Source organism: Amblyraja radiata, chromosome 1, assembly GCF_010909765.2.
Source record: "Amblyraja radiata isolate CabotCenter1 chromosome 1, sAmbRad1.1.pri, whole genome shotgun sequence".
Lineage (NCBI taxonomy): Eukaryota > Metazoa > Chordata > Chondrichthyes > Rajiformes > Rajidae > Amblyraja > Amblyraja radiata.
The window spans coordinates 123438679-123462865 of NC_045956.1; the positions used below are offsets into that span (position 1 = coordinate 123438679).

At 41.9% G+C, this 24187-nt stretch overlaps 1 protein-coding gene and 1 long non-coding RNA gene across 5 annotated transcripts in view; both read left to right on the forward strand.

Moving 5' to 3' along the window:
- The window catches only part of LOC116978833 (cAMP-specific 3',5'-cyclic phosphodiesterase 4D-like), a 724969-nt gene that overhangs the window by 605697 nt on the left and 95085 nt on the right, over positions 1-24187 (forward strand). The window lies entirely within an intron of this gene.
- LOC116978880 lies at positions 1655-18159 on the forward strand. The gene is made up of 4 exons (XR_004413589.1): positions 1655-1665; positions 4594-4596; positions 10805-10810; positions 17964-18159. It is a non-coding gene; the product is annotated as an uncharacterized LOC116978880 (long non-coding RNA).

Consider the following 24187-nt stretch of genomic DNA (forward strand, 5'->3'; position numbering starts at 1 on the left):
ATGCACGGCAGTTAGTCAGCCCCTCTTGAACCCATTAATTACTGCCACCACCAAAAAGGATAAAGACCTATCCTAACTTGGAAATATATCACAATTCCTTATTTGACAATTGGTTCAAATACTAGAAGACTGCTGCACTGTGGGGAGTACACACTGCCACCTTGAGGGCTGTTTGTAATGTGCAATTAATACTCAACTTGCCAGTGATGCTAGATTCCTAAAATGAATGAATAAAACACATTTAACACCTAGCAGCTACATAAAGTGATGTAATTGTAACTGGCCAAATTATTGGGCCTAAGAAGGAACTTAAAGGGATGTAAATAAGGGGAGATGTTGAGGGAAGGCTCTCCTGAGTTTAGAGACTCAGCAGCTGAATTAAGGGTGGCTGTAAATGATTACATTTAGCATGAATCGGAGGTCAGAAATTGAGGGGGGGAAAAAATCTCAGAGGTTGTCAGAGTGCTGGCGGAAAGGAGCAATTAAAAGGGCAGGTTACAGTTTTAAAGTTAAGGCATTACTTGGGTGGCACGGTGGCGCAGCAGTAGAGTTACTGCCTTACAGCAAAATGCAGCACTGGAGACCCGGGTTTGATCCTGACTACGGGTGCTCTCTGTACGGAGTTTGCACCTGTGACCTGCGTGGGTTTTCTCCGAGATCTTCGGTTTGCTCCCACACTCCAAAGACGTACAGGTATGTAGGTTAATTGGCTTGGTAAATGTAAAAATTGTCCCTAGTGGGTGTAGGATAGTGTTATTGTTCGGGGATCGCTGGTCAGTGCGGACTCAGTGGGCCGAAGGGCCTGTTTCCATGCTGTATCTGTAAACTAAACTAAACTAAACCATGGTAGATCAGTGAGCTGAGTAATGATGGGTGAATGAGACTTGAGAATTGTGGTATGGGAGCACTTTTGAATGACCTCCCATGTTACAGTGGGTAGAATCGGTACGGCCACTGATTTATTTGCGTTGCTCGTCCTGGTTATGAAGATCTTTGCAGAAGGAAAAAAAAGTTTTTTATATCCTCAGTGATGACAATAGACATTAGGTGCAGGAGTAGGCCATTCAGCCCTTCGAGCCAGCACCGCCATTCAATGTGATCATGGCTGATCATCCCCAATCAGTACCCTGTTCCTGCCTCCCCCCATATCCCCTGACTCCGCTATCTTTAAGAGCCCAATCTAGGTCTATATTGAAAGTACCCAGAGAACTGGCCTCCACCGCCCTTTGAGGCAGAGAATTCCACAGACTCACAACTCTCTGTGTGTGCTGATCAATGTACATGAACATAATTTGCCCTTTGTGTAATCAAGAGAAACTCTCTGAAATGAAAAAGCCGTGACATTCTTAGGTGAAAAAATACCTATTGTCACCTATTGTCGCAATTTTAGCCTAACCCCCACAGCAGGAATTGGTGGTTGAGTGCAAAATTATTGACACTGAGTCAAAATACTGGTAATTCCTCTTTACTAGAAATGTGAAGGTGCATTCATAATGCAATGTACAGTGGTTCAAGAAGAGCGTTAGTTATGGAGTTAAGAATTACATTCACCACCCTCTTCTCAAAGGCAACGAGGGATGAACAATAACTATTATAAGTGACTGACGACTATTTCCAGAGAATTAAAATAAAGTGAAAGCTACGTCAATGGATCCATTAGTATGTGTGCTGGAGCTGTAAATAAGACAAACACAAAGTCAGATGAAGAGCAGCAGTTTGCAGATGGTTTATACAGAACATTAGCCCTGCCCCTCCTGAGATCCTGTTTTGGTTGCTATACAACAGAAGATATGTTTTGGCATTGGAAGGGATGCAGCATAAGGTATCTAATTGGATAGCTGGAATTAGTTATGAGGTTATGCAAATAGTAAATATTTACAAATGATATAAATGTACCCATATAGTATTAGAAACAATAAATTGTCCTACGATCTGAATTATTGCACCTGTGAATAATTCCATTGCCCTTGAACTACATTGGAGCACAATTTGAAATCCAAGCAGAATGTTAATTCCATTTGCTGAAACTCTGAAGAAGCAATAACACTCACAGAGTTTCATTGAAATATGAACTAAAGTGTACAAAAGTCTCCCATACCACACCATCCTGTCTACACCTGTTCCTTCATCCTAGTTTCTAATTTCATAAACTCATGATTTACAATCACGTAAATTTGGAATTACAGACCTAATGAGCTTCCTCCTCAACTCCCACAGTGGTGCACAGAAAACAAAAAAACCTCTCCAACCGTTTTCTTATTTACTCTTTTCCATTTCATCTGCCTCTCTCCTTTCTCTCTCTTCATTCTATTCTCTATTTACATAATCCTTACTTCCCATTGCTTCATTTACCTCCTACTTTTCACTCTTGTTTGAACTTGTAGTGACAAAAATATTGTTCCAGGTCTGTAATCTTTCCGTACTTAGACTTGAAACATTAACTGTTTCTCTTTCTGTGGATGCTGCCCAACCTGCTGAGATTTTCCAACATTGGCTGTTTTTCTTTTCCAGCCTCTGCAGTTTTTGTTGATTTTCACTAGTTCTGACTGGTAGTTTGCAGTGACCGATAAATTTGACCACAGCGATCTTGCGTGTCAAAGAGATTAATTTGTATTTAATACATTGGGAAGGAAATATGTGTGCAACCAAGGAGAAGGCATGGTGAGTGAATAGTGCCCACCTTTCTGTTAAAGAAGATGCAGTTCTATGGAGGAGATGACCTGGTTGTGCAGTTGCAAAAGATTATTGGTAAATGCAAATGATATGTGGATATTTGATTATATACAAATACTATTTAATTACTTATCACAATTATCTGTGTCCATTCACATTATCCGTGCCCCTTGTGTATTTATACACCTCTATAAGATAACACCTCGGACTCCTATGCTCCAAAGAATAAAGACCAAACTGCCCAACCCTACAGCTCAACTCCTGGCAATATTCTTGTAAGTGATCTTTGCATTCTTTCCTGCTTAATGCTGTCTTTCCTCGAGCAGGGTGATCAAAACTGAACACAATATTCCAAGTGTACAACTGTAACATACAGTGCCCTCCATAATGTTTGGGACAAAGACCCTTCATTTATTTATTTGCCTCTGTACTCCACAATTTGAGATTTGTAATAGAAAAAAAAATCACATGTGGTTAAAGTGCACATTGTCAGATTTTATTAAAGGGCATTTTTATACATTTTGGTTTCACCATGTAGAAATTACAGCTGTGTTTTTTTTTCTATTACAAATCTCAAATTGTGGAGTACAGAGGCAAATAAATAAATGATGGGTCTTTGTCCCAAACATTACGGAGGGCACTGGAACATCCCAATTCTTCTAGTCAGTGGTATGACCAAAAGGACACAAAGAGCTGGAGTAACTCAGCGGGTCAGGCAGCATTTCTGGAGAACATGGATCAGTGACATTTCGGGTTGGGACCTTCACATATCTTGAAATGGATTTATTTGCCGATTGTCAGTATTTATATGACGCATAAACAGACTTAACTTGACTCTTGCCACTGCTCCATTGTACCTGCTATTCCGTTCAATGCATCATGACTGATCTTTGAACTTAATTCCACTTTCAATAGGACTTTGATTAGGCCTCAACTGGAGTATGTGGAAACAAAAGTACCGATTTTTTCGGAGACTGCCGGCGTCATATCAGTGTTGCCAAAAGATTTTGAACATTTCAAAATCCAGCAACGACAATAAAAATGTTGCAACACTTGAAACAGCACCGCACGTCATATGTCATCACGCCGCGTCACGTCGCAAATCAATGATGCCGGCAGTCGCCAAAAGAATTGCCGTGGGACAGGCCCTAATGAACTGCAGATGCTGGTTATTACACAAATGGACACAGAGTGCTGGAGTAACTTAGCAGGTCAGGTAGCCACACACAAGCCCTTCTCTGCTCTCCATATGTAGTATACAATAAACCCTCATTTTAACCTGAAGAAGACCCTTCTTCAAACCGATTGTGTGGGGTGGGGCACACACAAAGGTTCTCCTCTCTTCCAGCTTTCTTCCCCTCCCCCCCCCCCCCCCCCCCCCCCCCCCCACATGTCCTGACCCAAAACATCCCCAACTACATTCTCCAGAGATGCTGCCTGACCCGCTGAGTTACTCTTGCACTAGTTACTTGTTTCTATCTTCTTCGCCACCTAATCTGCCTGTGACACTCTATATATTGTGTCCTAGATCCCTCTGTTCCACAACACTCCCCCGGACCCTACCATTCAAGTGAAAGACCTTGTTGATTTGCCTTTTCAAAATACAACATCTTGCCCTTATCTGAATTCAATGCCATTTTACCAATCCTCAACCTACTTGCCCAGCTGTTCAAGATTTTGCCGTAATTTCTGACAACATTCTTCACTGTCTTCCTGAATTTTAAAGATGATTAAAATTTAGAATACTATATCTTAAGGCGGGAAATATAAAGCAATATCTATTGATATGTATTTTTGCACATTCAACATTAAGTTTAGCAGTGTTTAATATAATTAAGGCGAAAAATACATGCTGAAAATCAGGCTTTTTGTACAGGGGATGCTCACAAGCACAAAAATGAATTACCTATTTTTTCAGAGCATGTTACTGTGTAAATGAACAATGATTGCCTGACCTTGTGATTGACCACTGGAAACTTAAGTAAAGAACAAGCCACAGTGATTGTTAAGGATTTCTTACATTATTGTGGATTTTCTAATTCACAGACCTCTCTCTGTTTGGCACTCAGCTGGTGTTGTAGGCAGATATTTCTGCATGCGCTTACGCCACTAGGACTGAGATGAGGAAAACCGTTTTCACCCAGAGAGTTGTGGATCTGTAAAATTCTCTGCCACAGAAGGCAGTGGAGGCCAATTCACTGGATGTTTTCAAGAGAGTTAGATTTAGCTCTTGGGGCTAAAGGAATCAAAGGATATGGGGAAAAAGCATGAACGGGGTACTGATTTTGGATGATCAGCCATGATCATATTGAATGGCGGTGCTGGCTCGAAGGGCCGAATGGCCTACTCCTGCATGTAGTTTCTATGTTTCTGTTTGTGATGTTATTTCTGCAAAAGGTGCTTATGGTATAGCCTAGGTGGCTAACAATAATGTATTTTATAGATGCTGTACCCTGCAGCCATTGTGCAATAGAATTGGAGGAGAGAGTGTGTCAATCAAGTCGGCTGCTTTCTTCGGAAGGATGACACAAAATGCTGGAGTAACTCAGCGGGACAGGCATCATCTCCAGAGAGAAGGAATCGGCAAAATCTCGGGTCGAGACCCTTCAAAGAAGATAGATGCAAAATGCTGGAGTAACTCAACGGGACAGGCAGCATCTCTGGAGAGAAGGAATGGGTGACATTTTAGGTTGAGACCTGAAATGTCACCCATTTCTTCTCTCCAGAGATGCTGGCTGTCCCGCTGAGTTACTTCAGCATTTTGTGTCTATCTTCAGTATAAACCAGCATCTGCAGTTCATTCCTACACATTGTTCTGAGGATGCTGGGCTGCTTTTGTTGCTGGAACTGCGTATGTCCATAGCAAGTGGTGGATTATAATCTTCCACCAACCAGCTCTCTGCAGCAAGAATACCTTGATTGTTTTACCTTGTTTTTGACATTGTATTTAAATGGAGTGTCCATCACCTTACCTTCCCTTCATATGGGACTGTCATATTATCTCTACAAAATTACCTATTTAAATTAGTTCTCTGATGTCACACAGCTTCAATGCTGTTGAATCTGCTGCTTTGTACAGAGTGGTCTATTTCCACACCACTTCTCTGATATTCGTAAATGGGTTATTGCTTCACGATAACAAATATCCAACCTCATTCCTCCGTGAGGACCTCCTTGAATGTGCACATTTTGTTTCAAAATGCCCTGGCTGCCCAAGCATCTCCTGCTGTGAGTTTGAGAACAGAGCTGCACAAACCGTAATGCTCTGAGTAAGATATCATTTGTCACAATACCCTATGTGAAATGGCTGATTGTATTTGCTGGTTTCTATAGAACAGTGATAACAATATAATGCTTGCTGTGGAGAGCCAGTTAATGTGAACACCACCACCAACACCACAATGCTCTCTTGACATATAAATATATTACTGTTCTTTCTTCACTGGATTTAATTCCTGGAACTGGCTATCCAATAACAGTATGGGAGTATCTTCATCAAAGCAATTGTGAAGAAAGGTCCCGACTAGAAATGCCATCTGTACATTCCCTCCCCCAGATGCTGCCTTGACCACTGAGTTCCTCCAAAGCCTTGTGATTTGCTCAAAATGCAATAAATGCTCGTCCTGTAAAATAAATGGTGAAACAGAGTTACGGCTAATATTAAAATAGTTGTGATCGTGAAATATGAGCCGATATCTTTAACTTCATTTCTGAAGAGCAGGTACAGAGTTGTAAGATTCTAAATATTGTAGTATTTCCTGTCTACATGAGGAGCAAGATGGCGCCTGCCTGCGGCGACTTTTGCGGAGCTCCGGAAAATAAAAGGCTCAACTACAACTTCCAACAACTTACCTGGATCAGAAAAACATCATAAATCGGTGCCGTTTCGGACAAGCTGCTTGAGCACCTCAAGGCTCTCGCAATTTCGCGATCTCCCGCAGCTGCGGGAACCTCGGACTTTAAACTTTCCCACGCTGGCTGTGCAACTCCCGACCTGACTGAGGATCCCAGATACGGTACCTGGAGACCCCAGGATGACTCCCAGAGCCGACGGGCTGGATCTCCCAGGAACAACGGAGCTGGAGCTGCCGACTTTGAGGGAACCCCCGTTCGTTACGGAGCTGGAGCTGCCGTCTGTGAGGGAATCCCCGTTCCAGCGCAGGTTCGCAGAAACAGCAGGTACAGCAAGTACAGTACCTGGAAACAAAGGGGAAGCCTCCATTGTGTCCGGAAACGTGGCCGACGGGCAGGACTCCAGGTCAGACTGAAGCGCAGGGGACTTCGGCCCCCTCTCCCTACTATCCTACTGGCTAATGTACAGTCCCTTGAAAATAAAGTGGAGGACTTAAGGGCAAGACTGCTTTATCAAAGGGAGCTGAGGGAATGCTCTGTGTTCTGTTTCACAGAGACATGGCTCACCCCCAGCTCCCCAGACTCAGCGGTCCAGCCTGAAGGGTTCTCCATCCACCGTATGGACCGTACCCTGGCATCTGGGAAAGGGAGAGGAGGGGGCGTCTGCCTCATGGTCAATTCTGCGTGGTGTTCCGACGTGGCAGTCCTGTCCAACTCCTGCTCTCCACACCTCGAACATCTGGCGGTGAAGTGCCGTCCCTTCTACCTCCCAAGAGAATTCACCTCCGTTATCCTGACCGCGGTCTACATCCCACCCCAGGCAGACGTCCGTCTGGCACTGGTGGAACTGCACGCCATGGTCAACAAACACCAGACGTCTTACCCCGAGGCATTTACCACCATTGCTGGGGACTTCAATAAGGCGAACCTCAAGAAATCACTCCCCAACTTCCACCAACATGTCTCCTGCTGCACCAGAAGACCTAACATCCTCGACCACTGCTACACCACCATCAAGAATGCCTATCCGCACTCTTCTAAAGTCCAGACACAGGGCATTCATGTCCGATGATACAGTGGCCTACATGAAATCCAGATAGGACCTTGGTAAGGCCATCAAAAAGGCCAAAAGGGACTTCTGCTCCAAACTGGAGGATGAGACAGATGTTCGGCAGCTGTGGCGGGGCCTGAATGCAATCACCTCCTATAAGGCGAAACCAGGAGGCAGCTCGAATGTCGGTGAAACATCACTCCCTGACGAGCTCAATGCGTTTTACACACGCTTTGACAGGGAGAACACTGATGTGCCTTCCCGATCCCCCATTCGCTGTGATGGCATTTCAGTCTCAGTCACAGAGGCCGCGACGTCAGGAAATCCTTCAGAGGGGTGAACCCCCGAAAAGCACCTGGACCTAATGGTATACCCGGTCGTGTTCTAAAAACCTGTGCGGACCAACTGGCGGGAGTTTTTATGGACATTTTCAACCTCTCACTTCTGAGGTCTGAGGTCCCCACCTGCTTTAAAAGGGCATCAATTATACCGGTGCCCAAGAAGAGTAAGGTGACGTGCCTCAATGACTATCGACCAGTGGCACTAACGCCGGTGGTGATGAAGTGCTTTGAGAGGCTGATCATGGAGCAAATCAACTCCTACCTCGACAAAAACCTGGACCCACTGCAGTTCGCTTACCGCCACAACAGATCAACTGTGGATGCGATCTCGCTGGCCCTCCACTCCGCACTGGACCACTTGGACAACAAAAACTCATATGTCAGGCTGTTATTCATCGATTACAGCTTGGCATTCAACACAATCATCCCCTCCAAACTGGTTACCAAACTCGCAGAACTGGGTCTCTGCGCATCCCTCTGCAACTGGATCCTCGACTTCCTCATCCACAGACCACAGTCTGTTCGTATTGGTGGAAATGTGTCAGCCTCGATAACAATCAGCACGGGAGCACCTCAAGGCTGCGTGCTCAGCCCCCTGCTGTACTCACTCTATACCCATCACTGCGTAGCCAACCACAGTGCGAACTCCATCATCCAGTTCGCTGACGACACCACTGTTGTGGGACGTATCACTGATGGGGATGAGTCAGAGGTCAGAAGAGAGATCGAGCAACTGTCCATATGGTGCCAGCGCAATAACCTGGCCCTCAACACCAGCAAAACCAAGGAACTGATTGTGGACTTTGGAAGGAGTAGGAGGGGGACCCACAGCCCCATTTATATCAACGGGTCGATGGTTGAAAGGGTCAAGAACTTCAAATTCCTGGGCGTGCACAACTCTGAAGATCTTTCCTGGTCCGAGAACACTAACGCAATTATCAAAAAGCTCATCAGCGCCTCTACTTCCTGAGAAGATTACGGAGAGTCGGTTTGTCAAGGAAAACTCTCTCTAACTTCTACAGGTGCACAGTAGAGAGCATGCTGACTGGTTGCATCGTGGCTTGGTTCGGCAATTTGAGCGCCCTGGAGAGGAAAAGACTACAAAAAGTAGTAAACACTGCCCAGTCCATCATCAGCTCTGACCTTCCTTCCATCGAGGGGATTTATCGCAGTCGCTGCCTCAAAAAGGCTGGCAGTATCATCAAAGACCCACACCATCCTGGCCACACACTCATCTCCCTGCTACCTTCAGGTAGAAGGTACAGGAGCCTGAAGACTGCAACAACCAGGTTCAGGAATAGCTACTTCCCCACAGCCATCAGGCTATTAAACCTGGCTCGTACAAAACTGATTATTAATAACCAATTTCTGCTATTTGCACTTTATCAGTTTATTTATTCATGTGTGTTTATATTTATATCATGGTATATGGACACATTTATCTGTTTTGTAGTAAATGCCTACTATTTTCTGTGTGCTTAAGCAAAGCAAGAATTTCACTGTCCTATACAGGGACACATGACAATAAACTCACTTGAACTTGAACATAGTCATTGCGAATCAGTGAGGCTGAATTGTGGTTTGGTTGGTTATTGCCGGTTGCAAAATGTAGCAGGTGCCAAAGTCAAAGGAAGCTTTCACTGCTCAACTCGAGAATGGGAAATAGCTGCTTCCTATTTCAATCCTTGGAAATTTTACAGTTGTATCTTTGCAATATTTTTTGGACTTTTATGAAGGCAAAAATCAATCAGAAATTGACAAACACAGACATGTTGAAATGTTCATGTTGAAATGTCATTCATCTGTTCACTCGCCTCACTCAGGAATTGAATTTACTTTGTTATTCTGCACCTGATCCAACACATTTGTGCATCAGATCTGAATTAATGGTGAACACAGTTAAAATGGTGAATTTAAAAAAAATCAGCTGACACTTCATATCAATATGTATTAACAGTAAATGATTTCATTTAATACTTTCCGGTTAATGGTTGTATGATCTCAGCACTGTTGTTTGCTTGTAAAAACAACGTCATGACATTTAAAAAAAAATTTTTGCTCTTGGCAAAACTTTAATCATGATCCTATCACGGTTTTCTGCAAATACTGTTACGGGATTAGCAATCTGTGTACTTACAGAGTCGAATCTATTTAAGAAAATGTCTGGTTAGACTCTTTGGTTTGAGGTTTAATGTCACAATTGAATTTTTATGATGTGCACTACGAATCAGTGGGCTAAATTATCAGACCTTGATAACTAACAGAGCTGCAAGAAATATGATGAGATCTTTCTGTTAAGTTTTGTTTTTTAGAAGTCACAGCTTGAAGAACAATTCCAAAATGTTGGAAAAAATATATCCTTTACATTTAACCAACTGCAATTTTGGGTAATACATAAAAAAACATGATTATATGTACAATATGTACAATTCATTTCTTTTAATTAGCTTTAATCAGTGTGGTCACATAAAGCCCCTGTCCCACCTTCACGACCTAATTAGCGACCTCTGCCGAGTTTGCCCTTGACTCGTACTCGCAGCATGGTCGCCACAAGGTCGTAGGAGGTCTCATGCTCGTGAGTGGTCTCCACGTACTCGTAGCCTCAAGTAGGTCGTGGTGTTTTTTCCAACTTGATAAAAAATGCCCATGAGTAAAAAAAAGGTCATCATGGAAAAAATTGATACTTTTTACTCGTAGGTAGGTCGTAGGTAGGTCCTAGTAGGTCGTGATGGTCGTCGTAGAATGTCGTAGGTAGTCGTTAGTCGGTAACCGGCCCGAGAAAAAAAAATGCAAACATGACATCATTTTATCATGTGATCAATTTCCACCCATAGCTAGTCGTAGTTGGTCTTAGGTGTGGAAGACTGAGGTCGAGGGGGGGTCGTAGGAGGGCGTAGACATAATCGTAGGAGGTCGTAGACATAGTCGTAGGAGGTCGTAGTCATAATCGTAGGAGGTCGTAGGAGGTCTTTTACTTCGGCGAGTCAACACGACCTTGACATTTTTTTCAACTCGTCTAGGGTCTGCTAAACTCGTGGATTAGGTCATCCAAATGGGACAGGCCCTTAATGCATAGCTTGAATCAAATGTGTAAACCTGGCATTTGATTCAAGTGAATATTGGGTGGAAGGAGGAGCCACTAGCGTATTGAAACCAAGTCCAGTGTTTAAGTAGGCTACGTTTAATATAGTTCATTGATGCCATAAGAACTGAAAGACATATGAAAATAGCATTGGCAATTTGACCATTAACAACAATATTGAGTTAAAAGGTCTCCCGTAAATTGAAATACAAACTATGTGAGCAATAAAATCAAGATTTGATGGAAGTGTTGGAAAGAGCCACACGATATGTTGCAGCTCTAGTGTGTGGACATTGGTGGAGATCAGTAACATCTCCTGGAAACATGTCTTCTGCAAGTGTCTAGATCTTCAGAAATTTCAATTTAGGCCTGTTGATGAATTGACTTGGGAGCAAATAGCCTGGATTTGGACTTTGGGCAGGAACAGGAGAATGTGATTGTGAATATGTAGATACAGCAAGTTACCAAAAAATCAGATTAAAGTTTGGTCTTTATTGCATGAGGAATTGAGTACAAGGGCATGCACACTATAAGGGTTGGGTAATGAATGCAAATTTGTTTTCCTTATTTGAAGTAGGAATTACAAGGCTTGGAGATGATGCAGTGAAAGGTCACTGAAGGTTAGGATGTTATCTTGTGAGTAAAGATAAAGTAGCAAAGCCATGGAAGAATGAGTTGATCTCATTGAAACATGCTGGCTGCTGAGGGTGTTTGAGAGGATGAATTCTCTGAGCATTTTTCCATTGGTCTACCTGGAGGAAGTCTATTCTTGTTCTCTTTCTTTTTGTTCATTAAACTCTCAGTAAAGTCCTTGCATGTTTCACGGTCTGTGACTCCCTTGCTAACTATATCAACATGGAGACACAATGAACTGCAAATCTTGTAATCTTGAGCAAAACACAAAGTGCTGGAGTAACTGTGGATCAGGAAGCCGAGTGAAGGACATAGATATGTGACATATTGGTCAAGACCCTTCTTCAGACTTGTAGGTGAACATGTTGGACCAGGTGCTGTAAACTTATCTGTAATAAAACAGTAAATGCTGGATTTTAATCAGAATCTGTAGAGAGACAAAAAATATTTTGACCTCGAGGTTCATCATTGATAGGAGCAGAATTAGGCCATTCAATCATGGCTGATCTATCTTTCCTTCTTAACCCCATTCTCCTGCCTTCTCCCCATAACCCTTGAAACCCATACTAATCAAGAATCTATCTATCTCTGCCTTAAAACGATCCATTGACTTGGCCTCTTTAGCGTAATACAGCAATGAATTCCACAGATTCACCGCCCTCTGACTAAACAAATGTTTCCTCATCTTCATCTTAAGGGAATGCCTTTTGATTGTTGACTGGGTTGATATTGACCTAAAATATTCTGTTTCAATCCCCACAGATGTAGCTTGACCTGCTGAATATTTCCAGCATTATCTGTTTTTATTTTGGATTTCCAGCAAACAGAGTAGCTTGCATTAGCAAACATATCTTATAATATGAGAAGACCAACGTATGTGGGAAGATTATGGACAGATTAGAATAGAAATTCTGCAATTTTGGATAATTTCATTAACTTGATTTGGAATATTTACGTATAAAAACATAAGAAACAGGAGCACTTAGTTGAAGATGCTGGCGATTTCTATGTGGTCAGTTAACTGGCCAAAAGAAACCAAAGTAAAATAAATATATCTTGAGTATTGGGTGGGGGGGTGGGGGGTGGTTGGGAGTTGAAACGTTCTTTTGTTCACAACTGTATTGCACATACATCTTTGAGAATATTACCTCAAGATGTGAAACATAATTTATATGAACATACAAACTGTTTCATAAAAACTGAAGACTCCGTCTGTATACAAAATCCACTACAAACAAATTATATACAGGTTCTAAAAGTAGGAAATGAAATAAATACGATTTTTAATGGAAGTTTTATAGTTTTGTAGGAACTGAACAGATGGTTCTTCAGAGTTTCAGAACACAGAGTAGGCTATAAGTTAGCTGGTGAATCTATTTGCTTTTTAAAAGATATGCAGCAACTTAAATGGTGTGTCATCTGCATTTCCTCTTCCTCCATTGGCAATGTCCTGACTGAAACTTGGAATTCTACCAAATGTTTCTTTATTAATTTATTACTGGTTCCAGAAATCTCACTGGAATTGGCATTGCTTGAGTTAAACGAATATGCGGACATTCGGGTTATGAACACTAATTCACCATTTGGCCTGTCAAACAGGCTTTGCCATTTAATGAGATCATGGGTGACCTGTTTGTTACTGCGATGCTGCATTCTAGCCCACCGATGATAACTGGCTCAATGGCAATGCAGTGTCTCAAATGAGAAGATTGAAATAACTGGCAAGGTCATGCTACTTATCATCCCATAGTCCAATAGCGAACTACTGGTTTGTTGCAATGCATAGGTGAGCTCATTCTTAACTTACAGCAGCAAGTGCAGGCAGTGGGTTCAATCACACTGATCTGAACCATTGTACAGTCTGTATCAAATTAGTCTGAAAATGACAAAAATTGAGACGAGACTGTCATTCAATTGACTGACATTTGACAATCATATTTCTTATTGTCACACACATATGTCGAGGGAATGGATAGGTGATGTTTTAATCGGGACCTTTCTGTCTGAAGAAGAGTCCTGAGATGAAATGTCACCCATCCATTCCCTCCCAGATGCTGCCTGACCCGCTAAGTTTCTCCAGCACTTTGTGACCAACCCCAGATCCAGAACTGTATTTCCTTGTGTCTACATATTTCATATTGTCCTGCTTTTCCATTCTTGCAACATATGCACCTTCCATTCCCCTTTGCTTTAATTTTATTTTGCTCATGCCAATTTTGGCTCATGAATCTGTTTCTAAATTCCTCAAACTCTCAAATTCCAACAGAAATAGTGAAAGGTCTGGAAACAGTGGATGTGGAGAGGACATTTCCACTAGACATTTAAGACTGAGGTGAGAAAAAACATTTTCACCCGGAGAGTTGTGAATTTATGGAATTCCCTGCCACAGAGATCAGTCGAGGCCAAGTCACTGGATGGATTTAAGAGAGAGTTAGATAGAGCTCTAGGGGCTAGTGGAGTCAAGGGATATGGGGAGAAGGCAGGCATGGGTTATTGATAGGGGACCATCAGCCATGATCACAATGAATGGCGGTGCTGGCTCGAAGGGCCGAATGGCCTCCTCTTGCATCTATTTTCTATGTTTCTATGACTGCTTTATTTGCATGATGCTCGGCCATTTGGAGTGGATTGGGTCAAGGAATAAGAAAGGACAGCAGAAGAATCATGGAAACCATTAGTCTTGAGTCTCCAAACGGAGAAGGAAATAAGGCAGGCTGAATGTAAATATAGATGTAGGATGCAGGCAGCATAGTGGAGCAGCTGGTAGAGCTGGTACGTTCTCTCTGGTTTATTTCCACATCCGAAAGACATGAGGGTTTGTAGTTTAATCAGCCTCTGTAAATTGCCCTAGTGTGAAGGAAGTGGATGCAAAATGTGTTACATAGAACTGGTGTGAACAGGTGATCAGTCGTCAGTGTGGACTCAGTAGGCCAAAGGATCACTTTCCATGCTGTATCTCTAAATTAAGCTAAAGCATTTTGTGTCTATCTTCGGTTTAAACCAGCATCTGCAGATCCTTCCTACACATAAAATGAAGCGTGACCACCTCTGACAGAGTAGTTACTGCATATTAATTAATCGAGCCAAGACAGAGCTGACATGAGTGGGTGAGGAAGTGAAAGAGCTGTTTGGGAATTTACAAAATCTGTGTTGGGAGGAAAGTTTAAATGAATTCTGTGTTCTGTCTAAACTGATTATATAGTTATTCTTCGGCATCTCCTAGCACATTGGACTTAGCTGCATTTATCTTTCAAAGGTAATTTTGTACCCAAGTACTGCTTTGTCCTGGTTTCTGTTTTCCCATTTTCCCATTGTCAATGCCTCAGACTTGGTGCCAATGAGCAGATCGGTAAAGCCCACTAACATTTTAATTCCTCAATTTGACTTGAACTGGTTTGGGTCGGATAACATAAGTCATCGTTCCCAAGCTGAATAACTCAATATTCCTGTCATGGCTTTAACCACTTCCTTGTTGAAATATTAAGTAAACAAGTTAATTGTGCCAGGGTCTCGTTTGAATAACTCCTCCCGCAGTTCTTTCATCACCCAACTTGTTAAAATCCCAGTGATTCCTCACGGTGTGTTGGGATACGAAGCCTGTCTCTTTACAGTTGTGTCTCCTGACCTATTTACGTTGTTTTGAGTTAAATGTGTTCTCACTGATGGCTTGGTTATACCATATGCACAAAGTTAGAGCACATAAAGAGAAGGCATTCAGGTAGACAAATATGTTTATTATCAGGGTTCCTTCATTATGAGGACAGCATTAAGGGCCTGTCCCACTTACGCAACATGTCGTGGGGTGACGCCAGTTTGGTCGTGAGTAGTTGCCCAAAGAGTCGTACCTTTTTCTGGTCACCGCTGTATTTTCAACATTTTGAAAATTTACGACGACCTGCTGCCTGCAAGTCGCCGAAGTGGGACAGGCCCTTTAGGCAATAGGAATCCTCTTACAATGCTCTGGCACTGGCAAAATTGGCTAAATTATCTGGACACAAGGAACAGTAGAAGATGTTTGTTTTTTTGTTTTTGTTTTTTTGTTTTTGTTTTTTTTTAAATTTTATTTTTATTAGAAGTACAATAAGTTACAGTAATACACACCACAAATATCTTATTACATTTGTTGTACCCCTTCATTTTTTGAGCTTTAAGAAAGATAGATGTTTGGTTTTTTTAAAGACACAAAGTGCTGAAGTAACCCAGTGGCTCAGGCAGCAATTCTGGAAAATATAGATACGCAACAATTTGGGTCTGGTCTGAAGAAAGGTCCTGACCCTATCCATATTCCCCAACAATGCCGCCTGGCCCACTGAGATACTCCAGTACCTAGTGGGGTTTTGTAGCTGAATTATCTTCTGTTAAGAATTCAAGAAAAAATTCCAAAGTTCTTGATCTCTTTCCTGTTTATTCCAGTAAATCCTTCATAAATCAAATCTTGTATTCCCCCCGCAGCACCAATTTCAGTTCCAAAATGTTCACCTTTCAACCTCTACAGTTAAAGATGGCAAATTGTGCCCATCATACTTTAATGATTCAAGGTGGCATTCCATTCTCTGACTTCACTACATGAAATGCTGCTTGGAAAATGTTCCTTTTGCAACCCACAAGCCGTAGTAGTCAATTATTTAGATGACTGTGGCAATGAATGTTTATGCATCTGACTCCTGGCAGGCTGGAACTTGAAATAATCGCATCATCCTGCAGTTTATTCTCCACTGTTGCACAATGGAGGACTCTGAAACTTCAACTCAAGGGGCAGATATGTCGCTGTTTAAATTTAACGCAGAATAGTCTACCACAGGGGTGGGGAACCTGCAGCCTTCTAGGCCATTAAGTGCGGCCTTTTAAATGAATCCAAATTTTGTAGAACAAATCCTATTATTTTTATTAATATGTTTTTATTCATCTTTTGTTATTTTTATTTTAATCTTAAAATGATCGTATTTAAAATCCTCCAAAAGAGCTTATTTAAAATACTCCAAAAGGAAAATATATATTATTCAATTGCTTTGGATGAATCAACTGATACTACTGACTCGGCACAGGTTTTATACCTCATTCGGGCCATAACTGAAGATTTTCTTTGCTACGAAGAGTTTCTCGCTTTGGGAACTCTTACGGGTAGAACACAAGGAATAGATTTCTTCAACAACTTTCAAGATAAATGTCGTGAAATTGGACTGGATTTGGTAAATTTAGTGAGTGTATGTACAGAAGGTGCACCTTCCATGACAGGAAAACGTGAAGGGTTTAGTGCACAGATATAAAAGGTATTATCAGATCCAGATGCTCTCATTTCTTTTCATTCATTGTATCTTACATCAGCAAAATCTCTGTGCTAAATCTACTATATCAAGTGACACTTTGAAACAAGTTATAAGTATTGATAACTATATCCGTGCAAATGCAACACGGCACCGTCAGTTTCGTAATATGCTAAAGTTGGACAATGAGGCATTCAGTGTGGATTTGCCGTATCATTGTAAAGTGCATTGGCTATCGCAGCGACAGGTGTTAGCAACATTTTTATCTTTGCGAGAACAGATAGTTAAATTTCATGAAGAACAGAATCAGCTGTGAATTATTGAAAGAAGATTTCTATAGAAATGCTGCATTTCTGTGTTATATCATGTCAAAGCAAAATGACTTCTTTGCAAGGTAAAATTAAATCTATATATGATATGTGGCAAAAGGTCCAAGCATTTAAAAAAAAGCTATTTTTTTTCGAAACTCTACTTCTTCAAAATGAAATTTCGGATGAACATTTTCCCCAGTTAGCGAAGGTCATTGATGAGCAGGAGGATTCATGCGAATCATTTGAAGAATACGCAGCTGTTATAGACTTATTAATTAAAGAATACAATGAAAGGTTCACTCTGAGAATCATGACATCACATTCAAATTAGCATTTCAACCTCACCTAGTTGATGGCTCCAAGGCTCCTAAAGAACTACAGATGGAATTGATTGAGCTCTCAGAAGATGACATTTTAAAGTATTTATTTGACGCTGAGAAAGATCCGATTGAAATATGGAAACATGCAATAGAATACCTACGTCTACGGCAACATGCACAAAAAATGCTTTCTTGCTTTTCAACCACTTATTGCTGCAAATCTACATTCTCCTACCTAACCCAAATCAAAACGCCCTTAAGGTCACACATGACGGATACCCATCTAGAAGATCAGCTGAAACTGCGTACCTCCATGTTGCAACCAAATATTCAAATGCTTTCCCACAAAAAGCAGTCACAACAAAGTCAGTAAAAGGTTAGTTAACTTTAGAATTAACAATTTTTTTCATTTTCTTGGTTAGTACATAGTAGTTAGATTTTTTACAAAATAAAGTACATTTTGAAGTATATCCAATTGATGTTTCTTGGATGCAGCCTTAGTAGATTACAGCTAACTTAATGCGGCATTCCAACATGAAAAGGTTCCCTACCCCTGGTCTAGCCAATACATTTTTGTAGGTAAGGCAATGGGAACATTTTGAGTGATTGCAGGATCTGGAAGAACGGTGCTTGTTTGCACATCCTTCCCCCCTTTCTTCCTTTTAACTGTTTCCCTCTACCATTATCTCTCACTTCCTTTCAATCCATCTGTGCGATCTCCTCTTACAATCTTGCCCTTTCTTTATTACTCCTTTACTTCCCCACTGCCTCTATTCACCTCTCTCTTCTGTCTGTTCAGAACCAGTTTTACCTGAATCTTTCTGCAGTTTGAACTCATTCTCCATCAAAGTGGACCTGCTGCTTTTGTAAGAAACCCTGCCAAGAATATGGAGTTACAGCAGTACAAACAACTGGGACGACTCATTTGTTTAGAGTCCTGTTTAAATATATTGATCCTGAACTAACAAAGTAAAGCAGTTAGCTCACTCCCAATGCAATCCTCGCAACAATGTTTTACTACATTGTATTTTAAATAACATTGCATTTTCATGATCTGAAGTCAAGTCTTTAAGTCATAAAATGATAAACGTAAAGTGGGAGCCTCATTGAGTTTCTAACGATGCTGGTTCAGTTTGTCTGGTATGCATTCCCATCGTTATAAAATCTGTTCCAGTATTTACCGAGAACCAGCAAGGGTGGCCTCCGAGGACTGGTTTCTGATGTCGCACTAAATATGATAAGAATGCCATTGACGTCAGTAGAGTCATCATTAGTGAGAATGGCAACCAAGCTCTTGAAACCACACCATGCAATTGCAGTTTTGTTAGCTTTGGGCGGGGAGGTGGATGGGGGGATGGGGAGGGGAGGAGGGGGGGAGGGTGAGAGGGGGGGAGGAGGGGGGGGGAGGGGAAAGCTGGAGGAGGCTCCAGCTGAATTCTGATTTCTCTGTGTGCATCCTGTTAAGTCTACCACAAGATTTTCATAGAGGAATTGAAACCTGGCTCATTGAAGTACAAAGGCTTTCAACGGAAATGCATTTATTTCTGGGCATGTTAGTTCTCGGCACGGAGCCAATTGTAATAGCTAAATTGAAAAAGTTAAACCCTGAATAAGGGAAGACTGAATGACCTATCTGTGACGACAGTGGAGTAAAAGCAGGGATGGTTTGCTTTGCCTCGCTATCCATAGTACATTTATATAATACACTTTAAAGACATGAATTTTAAAAAAACATCAAATTGTCTAACCTCATCGGTAATGGTAGCAGTAGTTAAACGGTCTCAATACTTAACGTGTTTTTACATCAAGATTATAATACTATAGTGCAGCATTTTCTAACTCAGGTTTTTGTTGTGTTCAAATGCTTATCTCTAATAAACAAGTGAGCTGTGCAGACTTCCAACATCATGGTTGCAGTGGTGTTCATCATTCCAAATGATACCTTTAAAATGTTGCTGAATGTTGATGGAGGAAACATCACGCCTTAAGGAGCTGCTCGTGCCTCAGCCCGTAAACATGTGGGGACTGTCACATTATAAGATTAGCCTCCCATTGTATAGTTTTAGAATGTTATTAATAATGAAATATTTATGTAGAATTACGAGATGCCATACAGTTACATGAGATTAGAGACACAAGAGACTGCAGAAACTGAAATGTTGACCAAAAAACAACGCTGGAGGAACTAACTGGAGGGAAATGGACAGATGACGTTTCAAGTTAAGTTGCTTTTTCAGGCTGAAGAAGGGTCCTGACCCAATACATCATCAGTCCCTCCCCCCCGCCCCTTCCCTTCCCCCCAGGTTCTGCCTGATATGCTGAGTTCCTCCAGTACCTTGCTTTATGTTCAATTACATGAGATTATCTAATTACAAAACGCCCGCAAAAGAAATTGTATTTTTAAAACTGAAAATAATATAAAAGGTTTAAAAGTTGCAAAAAGACTAATTGTAAAATCATTTTACATACGTTTCTTATTTGGGTGCTAAAATCAGCTTTTGAACAAATGTCACAATTGCTCATTATCGTAATTTGTTACCTAATTGGAATTCCCCTTCTATTTTGCCACAGTCAAGGTATGAGAATAAACTTGCAACAATGTTCATGGTGGAATGTGAGATTATTCTGCTTTAAAAGAATTTATCCTTCCATATAATTTTATGAATAAAAGCAATAAAGTCAGAAAGTGATTTTTACACTCAGCAAGTCAGGCAGCATCTGTGGAAAGAGAAGCTGTTAACATTTCAGGTCCACTACCCTTCTTCAACAAAGTTTCTGTGTTTGATGGTGGGAACTCTGCATAATTTTTGGACCAAAGCCTAGTTGTTCAGTACTGGATTAAAATTGCTGGTCAATCCCATTTAGTTTTAAATTGAACATTTAAAATAAAATTACATTTCTATAAGCGAGTTCGGTATTCCGACTGGGCATGCCCAGGTCGAAGGTCACTGGAGATTAACATTGGAGGGTGCGGATCTGCTGTGTGTTTGGTTATCAGACCTTCGTTAAGGAGTGCTTTATGCTTCGTGCTGCTCCGTGGGGTCGGGGTCTGGGGTCGGGCGCAGGTCTCGGGCGCCACCGAGCCGCCGATGGGCCGTTCCAGCCCGGCTCTGCTCTGGCTCCCAGGGGGGCCTGCCGGACGCGCCTCTCTCCCTGTCCAGTGGCCGTCTGTTTGCCCCCTCGGTGGAGGGCATGTCATTACAAACAGTGAGTCAGTCGGTGCTGGGATAGGCAATCATTTCTACTGGAGCTGCTTGTCGGCTTCCGGCATCAAAGGCCCTGCTGGTGGAGGGTGTTGTGACACGGACGGAGAAATTTGGTGGTGGCGGGGGCCGAGCGCGCACACGGCAACATCTCCGGAGAAGGGTCTCGACCCAAAACATCACACATTCCTTTTCTCTGGGGATGCTGCCCGTCCAGCCGAGCCACCGCAGCACCCCGCGCGCACCCCCACCAACGGCCGGTGCTCGGTCTCTGCCAATGCCGGGGAGGATGGCCGACCGCTGCTCCAGTAGAAATGATTGCCTATCCCAGCACCGACTGACTCACTGTTTGTAATGACATGCCCTCCACCGAGGGGGCAAACAGACGGCCACTGGACAGGGAGAGAGGCGCGTCCGGCAGGCCCCCTGGGAGCCAGAGCGGAGCCGGGCTGGAACGGCCCATCGGCGGCTCGGTGGCGCCCGAGACCTGCGCCCGACCCCAGACCCCGACCCTACGGAGCAGCACGAAGCATAAAGCACTCCTTAACGAAGGTCTGATAACCAAACACACAGCAGATCCGCACCCTCCAATGTTAATCTCCAGTGACCTTCGACGTGGGCATGCCCAGTCGGAATACCGAACTCGCTTATAGAAATGTAATTTTATTTTAAATTTTCAATTTAAAACTAAATGGGATTGACCAGCAATTTTAATCCAGTACTGAACAACTAGGCTTTGGTCCAAAAATTATGCAGAGTTCCCACCATCAAACACAGAAACTTTGTTGAAGAAGGGTAGTGGACCTGAAATGTTAACAGCTTCTCTTTCCACAGATGCTGCCTGACTTGCTGATGTGTCCAGCGGCGACTCGGCAGCACCCGCGGCGCTGGGGACACAGGCTGGACTCGGTCTGCGGATGAGGCACGGGTCTGTGCACGCTCTCCCGTCTCCCACTGGCAGTTTATACAGCCAGCGCTTCATTCGTTTTTCTTTATAGTTAGTGACCTTTGACAAATCGCATGATTCCTTGCGTTTTTCGGAATACTAAACTCGCTTAGTAGGATGTAAAAAAATGAATGTGGGGTTTTTTTTTTGTAATGCATCTCATTCATTAATTGCTGATGATTATATTCAGTTTCATTATCCGAATAACAATCGAAAATAGACAATAAACTATTGATACAGTGAAAAACTTTTGTTGCATGCTATCCAGGCAGCAGAAAGACAATACATTATTACAATCAATCCGTTTACAGTGTATGATAAGGAAATAACGTTTAGTGCAAGGTAAAGCCAGCAAAGTCCAATCAAGGATAGTCCAAGGGTCACCAGAGGTAGATAGTAGTTCAGCACTGCTCTCTGGTTGTGGTAGGATGATTCAGTTGCCTGATAACAGCTGGGAAGAAACTGTCCCTGAATCTGGAGGTATTCGTTTTCACACTTCTCTACCTTTTGCCTGATGGGAGAGGGGAGAAGAGGGAGTGGCCAGGGTACGTCTCATCCTTGATTATACTGCTGGCCTTGCCAAAGTTTAAATGGAGTCAGTAGAAGGGAGGTTGCTTTGTGTGATGGTCTGGGCTGCGTCCGCCATTCACTGCAATTTCTTGCGGTCTTGGATGGAGCTGTTCCCCAACCAAGCTGTGATGCATTTTGATAAAATGCTTTCTATAGTGCATGTGTGGGCAGGGTAAGGTATCAGAAGCAAGGTATGCAATAAACCTACAATATTTGATATTGTGCGGTGAATAGGAACCATCAGGGTCACAGAGCAATCTGTATTTGTCTACTTTATATAGTCCAATGTGGGCTGATGTAAGTTAAGTCCAACAAAATACTTCAGATAGTGGCTTTGGATTGAATTACTTAATTGTATTATTTATTTTTGGTCTCAATAATGTTTTATTCTCTGGTGTGAAGTAAAGATTAGCCTTGGAGATTATTAAGCCATCTGTTTTATTTAGATATCTAAACATTATTAGGATTCTGTTCCTCTTCCATGTGTTTTTCTTGGTAGACATGATGTAGAATTCTCTCCATTCCTGTCCACATACATATCGTAATCCCTGGAAATGTCAGCGGTAAGAGGTCTCGAGTCATTTAGAAAAGTGCAGTGCAGTGCAAAGCTCCATTTAAATCTACTCCAACGAGTGTGCCTTAATATAACTTGGAAGATGTCTGCACAATCTTATACTTTTCAGCCAGTTATTTCTATGGCTGCTATCAAAGAGATTACGAATTTTGTGCCGGCAAATGTTGAATTGTGAGATCTTTGTGCCGATTATGCAGTGTTCAAACTAAATTTCAGGTATCACTTCTATAGTTTACTGCACTAACTATTTGAGCAGGGCAAGGACTTCGGGGTTGAAAATGAAATTACCCCACTGTGTCAGCAAAACAAAGATTGTTAAAATTCCTCTGCCTTTATGATTGAAATATTTTAGAATGTATTGACGCAAATGTTTCAATATTGTATTACAGAATAATTGGACTATAATTGAGAAATTTAAGGGTGTGGTGGTGCATAGGATGGCGTGTGAACTTTTGTTTTATCTTCTATAAAACTCAATGGACCACATTGAAAAACAAAATAATTAAGCTGATTTCTACCAAGTGCTGTACATGTTAGCAGGACATATCCATGGAAGCCCTGCAACACTCTTGTTGCCTTTTAATAATTCCATTACAATGATCTCTGGTGTTTTCTTAATTTCTAAAAAATAAAGATAAGAATCCCATAATTCAGCTCCTATATGCCGACAATTTGATCCTGTCCATCACGTGATAGGAGTAGAATTAGTCCCATCGGCCCATCAAGTCAGCTCCGCCATTCAATCATGGCTGATCTATCTCTCCCTCCTAACCCCATTCTCCTTCCTTCTCCCCATAACCACTGACACCTGTACTAATTAAGAATCTAGTCCATCTTGAGATAATCTAGTGGCATTGGTGAGAATGCTTACTCTATCTGAACGTACAATTTGGAGGGGTGATAAATATTAGTATACAGCAAATTTTAATTAGGGTCTCGACCCGAAACGTCACCCATTCCTTCTCTCCAGAGATGCTGCCTGTCCCGCTGAGTTACTCCAACTTTTTGTGTCTATCTACGGTTTAAACCAGCATCTGCAGTTTGTTCTTACCCATCTTATTAATGTTAGTTATTGCTCTGTTTCTGTATCCATCAAATAACAATAATTAATTAAAATCAGCAAATGCAATCAACCAGCCTAAACAGTAAGATTTTATTAACATGTTTAACAAGGCAAGATATTTAGTGCTTTCAAGAGACAGCTCTTTCCTTCTTTATTATGCTAATGTTACATTGCTTTAAGAATAAAAATTACAAAGCAAAACCTCCATCTTGTGGACACTGGTGTTGGATGAAGGTGGTTTATTAATGTTAAATAAGTAAAATGCTTGGCATCAGATTTCTGAAACAGACACTACAAGCAGCTT